Genomic DNA, 12,500 nt, shown 5'->3' with positions numbered 1-12,500 from the left:
TTAACGATGATGGTGGTAGTGTGGACTGTGTTCTCCATTTTGTTGTGTGTGTTAACAATTTATCAGCTGTCTATTTGGACCTTCTTCAATCTTTTTCAGTCATTAACATAACGGTAATGAAAAATAATGAGTATGTGTGTGTTTGTGCATATAATAGTAATATCAAAACACATTTATGTACAAGGAAATACAGATTTGTTTCTATGGAAATACATTTACAAATAAACATATATACTTGCATAAATATAAACATGCATACATACATACATACATACATACAGACAGACAGACAGACAGACAGATAGGCATATATATATATATATATATATATATATATATATACACACACACAAACAGTTAGGTCTCTGTGTGTGTATGTATATACAATTCATTGAAATACAACCATATATATATATATATATATATATATATATATATACACATGTATATATAAATATATGTATGTATAAGTATGTGCGTGCGTGTGTGCATGCACATGCATGTGTGTGTCTATGTGTGTATGTGCATATATATATGCATGTGACTCAGAATAAATTAAACATGATTTTACTTGTCTGTTTATTTATTACCCTTTCTACTTTTATTCTTCCCAATTGGTTCTTCTGGTCTTCTACAGACCCTGTCCCTCTTTATCATTTTAGCCAAATCTAATATATTCTCATTCAAGACAATTCAATCTAAATGTTACATTGTGCCTCCATTTTTCATTTTATACAACTGCCAGCCATCTCCCCACACTTCTCCTTCCATCTCTCATCCCACTGTTAAGGAATGTAGCATTTATTGCCAGTCTTTCCCTTCCTGCCAGGCATTCTCTGTTATATTAAAAATATGGAAGATATACCATTTCTTGGGTATCATCGCTGTCAATCGTAGGCAACATTCCTGGAAGGGAGTGACATTTATTGTTGGTAGAGACATGTAAAGTAAATGGTAAAAGCACAATGATATATATACATACATGGCAGTAAACATTTGTAGAGAAAGAATATATTTAACCTTTTAGCATTCAGAATACTCTGTGAAATGTAATGCTTATTGCTTCAGATTGTTTTAATTTAATAATGCATTATCTCGTAGCTTCAAGACTATGATGATATGATGATTGCTTGTTTTTAGAATGACATTGTAGGGTAGGTGTGAGATGTCAGATCTGGCTGGTTTGAACAGAAAACAGGAAGAATATTTAAGTTGGTTATGGCTGGTTTCAATGTTAAAGGGTTAATGGTTGGGATACACAGCACCATTAGTTACAGGGTACAAGCTACCCTAATCTATCTTAGTCTACCCACTACCTACCTTAGTAAACTGGATGAGTGAGAATGAACAACTCAAATCAAGATATTCAACACCATTCCTGACAGCACAAACTATGCTAGTCAGGGTACATAGAACGAGTGACAAAATACAAGCTACCTTCATGTATCTTAATCTATCCATTCATCTACCCTACCATTTGCTATCTCCCTGTGGAAGTTGCCACTGAGGTTGCTGAGTCTACTACAAATAGCAATCAAGTCACCCAACCTAAAAAACAAAAGCAACAATACACTGGATAATATAGTCTTAGATGTGTTGTATTCAGCAAAGAAATGGGATGGTCATGACTTGAACATCTTTTGATCATAGCCCTACTTCACCAGAACTAACTTGGGACTAAAGAACAACAATAACAAATGTAGTTCAATTTTTGCTGTTGTTAAAGATTTTCCAACCATGACCTTCCCGTTTTTTCTTTAGGACTGCATTAACCCATAGTACAATGTTTCCATCCTTGTTTATGGAGTGAAGTGGGCATGATTTGAAGGTTAGCTGTAATTTCTAGCTGCTCAAGTAACCAAACAAGGGTGATAGTAGTAAAAGTGATAGTAGTAATAGTAATAGTAGTAGTAGTAGTAGTAGTAGTAGTAGTAGTAGTAGTAGTAGTAGTAGTAGTAGTAAGTGTAGTGTAACAACAATTTCCCACTTTACTGCTTGTCAGTGAACATTTATAAAAAATATATTTAATGGTCAGGGTACACAGCATTAATTAGTAACAGGGGACAAGCTACCAGTTAAACATAAGTTTCATGCAGTTGTGGTGGCAGAGATGTTGGTGTGGCAGCAGTGGCAGCGATAGCAGCAGCAGCAGCAGCAGCAGCAGTAGTAGTAGTAGCAGCAGCAGCAGCAGCAATGGTGACGGTGGCAGTGGCGGTGATAGTTGTAGAACACTATAGATTTGTTCTAATATGTTCATGCTACTAGTGTGTTTATAACTCTACCTGTTATACGACACAATTAATTGTAGAATATTCCAAGATTTATCCCTAAATATTTAGTGATTTATTTTCAATTTTACTCTGAATGAGATCAGTAAGAACATTAACCTGTTCCCTGCTTCTCTTGAACATGCTGTTGTCTGTATTATTTTTCATTTTATTTCCTATAAGATATATGTAACACTCATCATTCTTCTATCTAGGGTACTACTGTGCTGCTGTAACCTCTTGAGATCAATATAGTATAGTAGGCATCTTGAGAGACCATGGATTTGGGTGCATCCTCCACCTTTCTTTGTGCTTACCATTATCTTCCTCCTTGGAACCACTTCCAGTTCTCATTCTTATTATCATCCCTTCCCATACTATTTGCACCAGTCACATCCTATTTGCACCCTCAGCCAGTGCTCTCTCTCTCTCTCTTCTTGAGTCACTTCTATCTCTCTTAACTTATCTCTACTCTATATGGATATTTCCTTTCAATCACAATTAGTTTCCTCACTCACTACATTCACCTCTATCAGTAACCAGGGCTGGTGCTAGGAAGTCCAGAGCCCAATTAGAGAATTGTCAGTGGGGTTCTCTATTCTAAAAAAGCTAAAGATTGATGGTTTATGCATTTGTAGTATGTCTACCCCAGCCACAAAGTGTTGAGGGCTTATGGCTCCTCTGTGATCCACAATGATATATTAAAAACTGAAAGCTCATATGAAAGTTTAAATGTTTTATTACAAATTGAGCATGTGCACGGGGCCTTCTCTTGGTGTGGGGGGTCTTATTGAATAAAACTGTCTAATTTGGCTTAAAACCAGCCATACCTGTAACTCTAACCATCTTTTACTCTTCCCTCACACTTTATGAAAGTGACCCATCTTTTTACTGATCCAGTGTCTGTAGCCTCTCTTATATTCACCTTCTTGTATCTTGAGATGCTCTGGTATCTTGTTGCCATTATCTTTGTCATCTTTCCAGCTACTCTCACCCACTTTTATATAATGCAGAGTAGCCATGTATCTTCTCAATAGCAAGACACATGAATTTGTCCCTCTATCATACTTTAGCTTCTCAACATCTAGCATAAAAGCCACCACTTCCCTCCCGTAGTCAAGGAGCTTTTTCCTTTATCCTTTTCGTCTTCTTTTCTTCTCTAACAAGTTACTTAGTGACCTCACCAGTGCCAGTGATCCCAAAAATGCACCTAGTATACCTTGTGAAGAGGTTGATGTTAGGAAGGGCATCCAAACATAGGAAACATACCAAAGCTGACACAACAGCTTGCTGGGTCCAATCAAACTGTCCAACAAATGCCAGCATGGAAAATTGACATTAAATGTTGATGATAATGCTGATGATGTATATAGGCAACAGTTTCAAGAATGTTGTGCAGAAAAGATCATATCAGAAGATATGTATACATTGGTGACAATTTCAGATATTTTGTACAGGAAGGCACAAGCATGGTTATGTAGTTTAGAAGCTTGCCTCCCAACCATGTGGTCTTTGGTTCATGGCATTTCAGGCAAATATTCTCTACTATAACCCCTGGCTAAGCTGGAAACTGAAAGAAGCCTGTCACACACACACACTCACACACATATTTTGTTTATGTTGAACTGGTGCTAGTATTTTTGTTTTTATTTTTGTTTAATTATAAATTACTAAAAATAGTATAGTTTAAAGGTACATACACAGACATAAATTTACAAATATATATATATATATATATATATGATAGGCTTCTATCAATTTCTGTCTACCAAATCCACCCACAAGGCTTTGGTCAGCATGAAGCGATGGTAGAAGACACTTGCCCAAAGTGTCACAGTAGGATTGAACCCAGAGCCATGTAGCTAGGAAGCAAGCTTCTTACCACACAGCCTCTTGATTGTTAATCACTTGAAAATTTTAACTCCACCTGCTCTTTTTACCTTTATACATGTATATATATTTTGTACATTAAAACCTGAGGTTTTTATTTATTTATTTGAATCATTGTCTCTACATATATATATATTAATATATATGGTGCTGGGACAATTCATCCGTATTTATTTCATCGTCAATTAATTTGTCGCCAGTCAACAATTCGTCATTGATTAATTCATCACCAGGTCAATTTGTCACTGGCCAATTTGTCCCAAAATACTCTTGTGCTTTTGGAGGGAAAGTTTAGAACAAACAATTTAAAATTAAAATTGTCATTGAACAGTTTTAAATTTGTTTTCCTTTCTATAACCTCAACTCTCTCTCTCTCTCACTTAAATATCTGCACTAAACAGTTTACAAACAAAGATTTTCAAGCAAATCGAATTTAAATTTATTCAATATGCCTACCCATCAACATGACTACCTGCAAGATCATAACTTCAGAGAAAGGAAAAAATCAAAGTCGTCAATCAAGAAAATTACGTATACAGGGGCTGGACAAAATAATGGAAACACCTTAAAATTTCAAGCAAATTTATTTTAATATGGGATAGGACCGTCTTTGGCAGTAATTACAGCTTGAATTATACAAGGTATGGACTCATACAAAGTTTGAATTGTTTCCAAAGGAATTTTTGTCCATTCTTCAGCAAAGACAGTCTCCAGTTCTTGTAGTGATGATGGTAGATGATATCGATTCCTTACTTGTTTTTCTAAAATGCACCATAGTTTTTCAATAATATTGAGATATGGGGACTGTAGTGGCCAGATAAGATGTTCAACTTCACTAGAATGTTCCTCATGCCATTCAGTAACAACTTTAGTTGTGTGAATTATTGCATTATCATCCTGAAAGATTGTGTTTCCCTCCAGAAACAGTTCTGCAACCGTTGGATGAATTTGATCAGAAAAATGCTTAAATAATTTTGACTATTAATTCTGCCATGAAGGAAAACCAAACCAGTGGGCCAGCAGATTTCTAAGATATAGTCCCCCAAATCATCACAGATCCTCCTGCATGTTTACCAGTTGGAAGAAAGCAGTCTGGGTCAAGTGCTTCTTTTGGCTGTCTCCACAGGTATACTCGGCTGGTAGTCAGAAATAAGGTAAAGGATGACTCGTCCGAGAAAATAACATTCTTCCACTGCTCTAGGGACCAATTCTGTAGGTTTTTACTCCACTCTAAATGCTTTGCAACGTTTGTTTTTGAAAGTAGTGGTTTTCTGATTGCAGCCTCTGCATGAAATCCCACCTTGTGAAAACTGGTTTCTCAAGGTGGTCATTAAGCTCTGCAGTAATTTTGGGAGCTGTACCTTTATGATTCTTTCTAACAATTCACGTAAGAAACCGACAGTCCCTATCTGAAAGTTTTGGTTTTCTTCCAGAGTTTTGTTTCAACAAGGAGGTTTTTCACTCTTTCTCAAAGGCTGTCATTACTTTTGAGATGGCACTTCTTGATACACCAAACATTTCAGTTGTTTTCATTATGCTAGCATCTGCCATATGAGCACCAACAATTTGATCTCTTTGAAAGTCTGATAGATCTTTTATTTTAGTTAATTTTAATTAACTTTTTTTGATGATGTCTGAAAACAAACAGCAATTTTAGCAAAACATATTAAGCAACACTAGTAATAAATCAAAAACCATAAAAATAAACAAGCTTTTGATGGTTTTATAGATATTTCAAAATTACGATGTTCTGATGCTAGGTGTTTCCCTTATTTTGTCCAACCCTTGTACACAAAAAATAAACTTAGTACTATATATTTGGCAATATCCCAAATGTTAAATGTATTTTTCTGAAACTCAGTTTGATGAAATGTATATGGGTACTAAGTAATGTATGTATATATATATATATATGTGTGTGTGTGTGTGTGTATATAGCTAAGTAGATAGATAGATAGATAGATAGATAGATACACACATGATTGTATCTTGAATTCACTGTATTCATATTATTATTAATATTTGTATGTATGTTCATATAATGTATTTCCCATGTTGCACTGAAACAATAGTAACTGCAGAATTAAGAATGATACCATAAAATTCACTCTTTGTTTTAACACACGCATACATATATATATGAATTTGTGTTGCAAGATTCTTTATGTGTTAAAACAAATATTGTTTCATATATACACATTATATATTTGTTCTTCACTTGTTTATAACTGTTCTTATTTTAAATCATGTCCATTGTCCAGAAATCTTTCATCACAAATCTGTGACCTCTTCAGCGATACTTTCCACCCTCATGTGTGCTCCTGCTCTGCTTAGTCCATTCTGTTCTTCTATGATGTATATCTTTACATGCATTTGTATTTGTGTGTGTGTGTGTGTGTGTGTGTGTGTGTGTGTGTATCATTGTTCTTAGTAGCACTATGACCCTCCCCTTACTCTGTCCCCTCGCCCATGTTCATCTCTCTTTCTCTCTCACTATATATAAATAGAGAGGGAGAGACAGAGACAGAGAGGGAGAGACAGACAGAGAGGGAGAAAGAGAGAGGGAGAGAGAGAGACAGAGAGGGAGACAGAGAGGGAGACAGAGAGGGAGAGAGAGAGACAGAGAGGGAGAGAGAGACAGAGAAGGAGAGAGAGACAGAGAGGGAGAGAGAGACAGAGAGGGAGAGAGAGAGGGAGAGAGAGAGGGAGAGAGGGAGAGAGAGTGAAGAAAGAGATAAACAGGTATGAATAATTAAATTTGTTTGTTATACAAATGAACACACTGATGATTGAATGTCTTTGATTTGTAGTCGGTTCAATCAGGACAAAACTAAGGTGAAACAGCAGTAAGGCAAATAACAATAAAAGTTGGATTTACATAAAGAACACCTCAGACACTTTATTCTGTAACAAATATAAATAGACAGTAATTTTCAGAAATAACTTTTTACTCCAAATTCCTTGATAATATCACAAAAGGCCAGATTTCAAAGAAATTGTTAATTCTATTGACTTTATGGAGAATTAACTAGAGAATTTAGAAATTGTTATTGACCTTCAGTCATTCTTCATCCATTTTTCAATGCAAAGAATTGCCTGTATTGGCTAATTTGCTTTCCCTTTTAATTTAATAAGAATACATAATAATGACTAAGAAGTTCTAACCAGTTTAACCAAGCAGAGAAGTGAAGCCAAAGAAACGAAAAAGAAATTAGAACAGATTGTTTAACAGACTTCAAAGTTTAAAACCAAACCGAAGTGTAATTGAGTGGAATGATAACTTCTTTGACTCAGTTAGATATAAAAATATAGCATCTTAAGTAGACACTTCAAACTATTTTTCCTAAAATAACTCTAGAAGAATTACCACAGTGCCTGAATTTACTGCTAATACTTATTACTGATATAAGGTATATATTATTTTAGAACTAAATTATCATATTACTGTATTTATCTAGGAGATATCTTTCTAAAAGCTTTTGCAGCTACTTAAAACATCTATAATATTCTGATAGCATGAGCTGGAATTTCATGGAAAGATTATATATATTATATATTACCCCCCACTCTCTCTCTCTCTCTCTCTCTCTATATATATATATATATACACACACACACATCTTTATGTGCATTTGCACACCAACAGGATGAAATCTTCTTCACCAATAAGAACCAAGCACTGCAACATCAATGGAAGAAGTGTATGGAAAGCAAGAGGGACTATGTTGAAAAATAAACCTCATTTGGTCAGATTCTATGAGAGTATCTTGGTCAACCTATGAACTTTTCAGATGACCTTCGTACATATGAAGGTGGTAAACATCAGGAAATCCTGTTGACAGCAAAGTGAATTGAGATATATGTATAATTAGAACATCATCCAGCATGGCCACAGTCCAATGGCTGAAACTAATAAAAAATTACTGTTTGAGGGTGAAATTTGGAGATATTAGACATTTATACAAATCATCAATAATGACACAACCCATTGCGCTAATTTCAGACACTCCTTTGACACTATTCCCATTTGGAAGTGACTGGTTTGTTGAGATCCTGTAACCAAACATGCTATTGTTTACGAATTGTAATATATAAAAAAAAAAGTAAATAGTCAAGCTTATGTTACATCTTTATCTGTCTTCAAGTTAAATTATTAATTCATAATTTAGAAACCTCCAAAAAAATACATAGCTTTATATTGTAGCTATAACCCATGTACTGAAGGAAGTAGGTCGCTCTGTATTATAGCTATAATCCATGTATTGAACAAAGTAGGCAGCACCACACTAGTTAATGTCTTTTCAAATAAAACCTCCATTCCAGATTGTTGTGTGTGATTAAAAACAATGAACATTACTAGAAATATATGGAGATGCCAGTGGATTTTTATTACAAATCAACTTTTGAAATGGTGCATATTTTTAAAATGTTAATCACTAATATAGTAGTTAATATATTCATAAATTTATTCTATTGATATATTTAATGACATTTAATATATTCAGAAAATAATGTTATCATAAATTTGCTCATTAAAGTCTTGCCTCTTCCCCAGAAAAAAGAAAGGAACAAGAGACACAAGTAGAATTTTAAACAAATCTCTTCCACAGTTCTATATCTAAGAGATGAGGAATTATGTACATTGTTAATATTATTTACATTTGACGGATATTTGTTCTCATCTTATTTGTTGTTAACACAACATTTCGGCTGATATACCCTCCAGCCTTCTTCAAGTGCCTTGAAGACATTTCGAACCTGGGTTCTCATTCCTAAGGTACTTTTTGATGTTATTATTATTACTATTGTTCAGGTCACTGCTTGGAATCAAGCTTGGAATCAAACTCGGAATCTTGGGGTTAGTAGCCCGCACTCTTAACCACTACACCATATGCCCATGGAGTGAATTTTAGGGCTTATAAATCTAATATTTTTCTATCATTCCTTAATACCAGTTCCCATATGCTACTCATATCTGCACTCAGTCTGCTTAGGAGGTTGTTGTGTCCTAGCATATATGCTGCTTCTTTTAGTTTTCGTATTTTCCGGTGGTATTCTCTGTCTATTATTTTAACTTCATCCCATAGTGGTCTCCGTTTTTGGATACATGATCAGCTATACCCGATTTATCAATATCTCCTTGTGTCACAGCTTTGCAATGTTCGTCTACCCTTATTTTGAGGGGGTGACATGTTTCCCCTTTGTATAACCTACCACAGCTGCATGGGATGGAGTACACGCAGTTTTTGGTCATATTCTCTTCTATTGGTGGTTTTACTCAAAGGAGATATTTGCGAAGTGTTGTATTGCTCTTGAACACTGTCCTCATGTCATATGGGCTGCATATCTTTTGTATCTTTTCAGAGAGGCCTTTCACATAGGGTAGACAGACTGTGGACAGTTCATTGGCCTCATCCTCTCTCTTCTCCATAATTGGAGTAGATAGTATATTTTGGGGGTAGTTGTTACTTAACAGATTGTTACTGAACTTGATCATTTCTTTGTGGTGTGTATCACAATCGCTACTTATATTCTTTTAGGCACTGAGCAATCCCTCTCTTTACACTGTATGGATGGTGGGAATTGAAGTTGAGATATTGTCCAGTGAAGGTCAGCTTGTAGTATACTGATGTCCTGAATCCATACTTGGTGCATGTTATTAATACATCCAGGAATGCTAGCTGATTGTCTATTTCCTTTTCCATTGTGAACTGTATGGATGGCTTTATTGAGTTCACATGACCGAACAGCACTTGGACATCTTCCTGGTGGGGGCCAGAGTATAAAGGTGTCATCAACATATCGTAGCCAAGATTCCAAGTTCGATTCCAAGCAGTGACCTGAACAATAATAATAATAATAATAGCATCGAAAAATACCTTAGGAATAAGAACCGACGTTCAAAATGTCCCCAAGACCTGAAGAAGGCTGGAGGGTATATCAGCCGAAACGTTGTGTTAACAACGAACAAGATGAGGATAGATATCCGTCGAATGTAAATAATGTAAATAATGTAAATAATGTAAATAATGTAAATAATGTAAATCTCTTCCATTTTGACACCCCATGACAAAATACTTTTGAGAACTATAGGTATGTCTGACATGTTACAAGGTTGGAAGATATATATTGATAAATGATACAGCAGATGGGGGATAAATCAATGACAAGTGCAAACTACTTGTCCCTTTTTGCTTCTTCAAAAATTATGCTGCGTTGTTCTTGGAGAAATCAGTTATTGAATGCTGAAGAAGAGAGATATGTTACAGAATGTTTACCCTTTCATCCACATATTCTCATGCATTTGTAAGAAAAGGAATGAATGATGCAAGTTATTCTTGTTCTGAGATAATTTTCATTCAAAGAACTACCATGCATTTTATCACATTCACAAAAGGCCCAAATATATTCTGATAAAAAATGACATATCTGCTCCTACACATTGTAACCCTGATGATGCAATTACAACCTTGTCTATATTCCTTTGTTATCTGGCAATCTGCTCTGTATTTCACATTATTGCTTAAATTGATTTCCTACTTTGGCACATGACAAATTTGCTGTGTGATTGTCAGATGAATTACTACCAGTGTATTGCTGCCTATGTTCAGTTTCAAATCTGTTAGAGGAAATAAAATTTTTTTAAAAATGTGTAGAGGGCCATAAGGTCAATGGAAGATAGAAAAACAAGTGGAGCAGATGAAATATCAGTAGAGATATTTTATGCTTTAGATGACTACAATTTAGATCTAATAATATATAGTAATGACTGTGGCAAGAACTAAACAATGAAAAATATCAGAATTTAAAATGGAGAAAGGATACAGGCAAGCTTGTGTATTATTATCTAGCCTATTTAATCTACCAATGAGCAGCTTCTGAATTTCTTCATTGTTGTTGAACCAGTCTTAGTATCTACATATGTTCTGGACCAGATGATTGAATGCAGTGTTGTACACCACATCTCTGAACTTCGCTCACTCCTCTTCTGCTCCTTTTGTACCAACGTTGAGTTGGCTCAACTTGGTTTCTGGGCTCTCACTGACGTTCTGTTTCACATTGGGCTGTTCTAATTTACTGATGTATAGTTGCTTGTTTGCTAGCTTCCCTTGTGGTTGCTGTCTGGGTTCGATGTGCACGTTGAGTTTTGTGAGGATGAGTCTGAGATCTGCCCCGTATTCTATGCCACACATAGGTGTTGGGTGGTTGCAGTGAGGCAGTACTTGGACACTCATAGAGACAGTTATATTTTGAGAGAATTTAGTTCTTGAGGTGAGAAAAATTCAAGGATGTCAAGGGTATGTGTGTCAATCTGGAAAGTGTGTAGGATTTGAAACAAGTTGATGAAGTGAGTTGAAGATTGCAAAAGTTTGCCTATGTCCTGCTGGTATGAATGAGAGAGCCATGAGATACTGTGAGTTTTGAAGTACCAAAGGATGTTGTCTTTGGAAAGGAGTGGAGAAAGATATATTCCTTTGATGTAGGAGGAGATATTGTCAAAGGAAAATTGGTGGTTTGAGGTATTAAGAAAGCAAGGGAGGGAGACAGAGTAAGTGGGAGGTATTAATGCTGATATCCAAATGAGAGAACTAATTGATAGAGGATGACATTCATATAAGTATACCTTTCGGGATAAAGTTGAAAGGAAGAACTAAACCTGGATATTGTAGATGGATTGGAGACAAGAGTTGAGATCATTGTTTTTCCAAGTGGAATAGAATGTGAGGTCAGCTTATGAGTAAAAGTTAATAATTAGGGTTAGAGTTGAAGCAAAGAGTTGAAAGAAGAGTAGGAAAAATCGTCCAGAGGATTTTACTTACATTTTTGGTACTTTGGGGAAATGTATTAGGTGGTGGTGTATTAAAAGATCCTTGCAAAAACCCTACTGGAGACACAGTCTGAAAGTTCACAACTCTAAGATCACCCAAGGGCTTGGTTATAGTGTCAAACTAGGTAGCATGATGTGCCTACCTTTCAGGAATGCACACACGTGCACACACGTGTATGTCTGTACATATATATGCATATATGCACACAGGGATAAACACATACATATTTAAAATATGCTCACAATTGGTTGCCTTTTCCATGTGACCAGATATATTCCATAATTTAATTCAGATGACACTCTCTAAACTGTTCTGAGGTTTCTGTTTCATTTGTCATCTTTTCTTATGTGTTTAGTCTGAGCAAAGAAGGCAGTGTCCATGGCCTTTTAAACGGTGGCAGGAACCAGTGCTAGATGTTATCCTCCTACTCAATATCTGGACACGGGGACTAGTACCTATTACCTTCTTACTGGTCAACTGACCTGAATTTTTGCCAGACATTAAACTCTGTTAA

This window comes from Octopus bimaculoides, chromosome 8 (genome assembly GCF_046866305.1).
Source record: "Octopus bimaculoides isolate indiv1 chromosome 8, ASM4686630v1, whole genome shotgun sequence".
NCBI lineage: Eukaryota > Metazoa > Mollusca > Cephalopoda > Octopoda > Octopodidae > Octopus > Octopus bimaculoides.
This window is presented reverse-complemented; position numbering follows the sequence as displayed.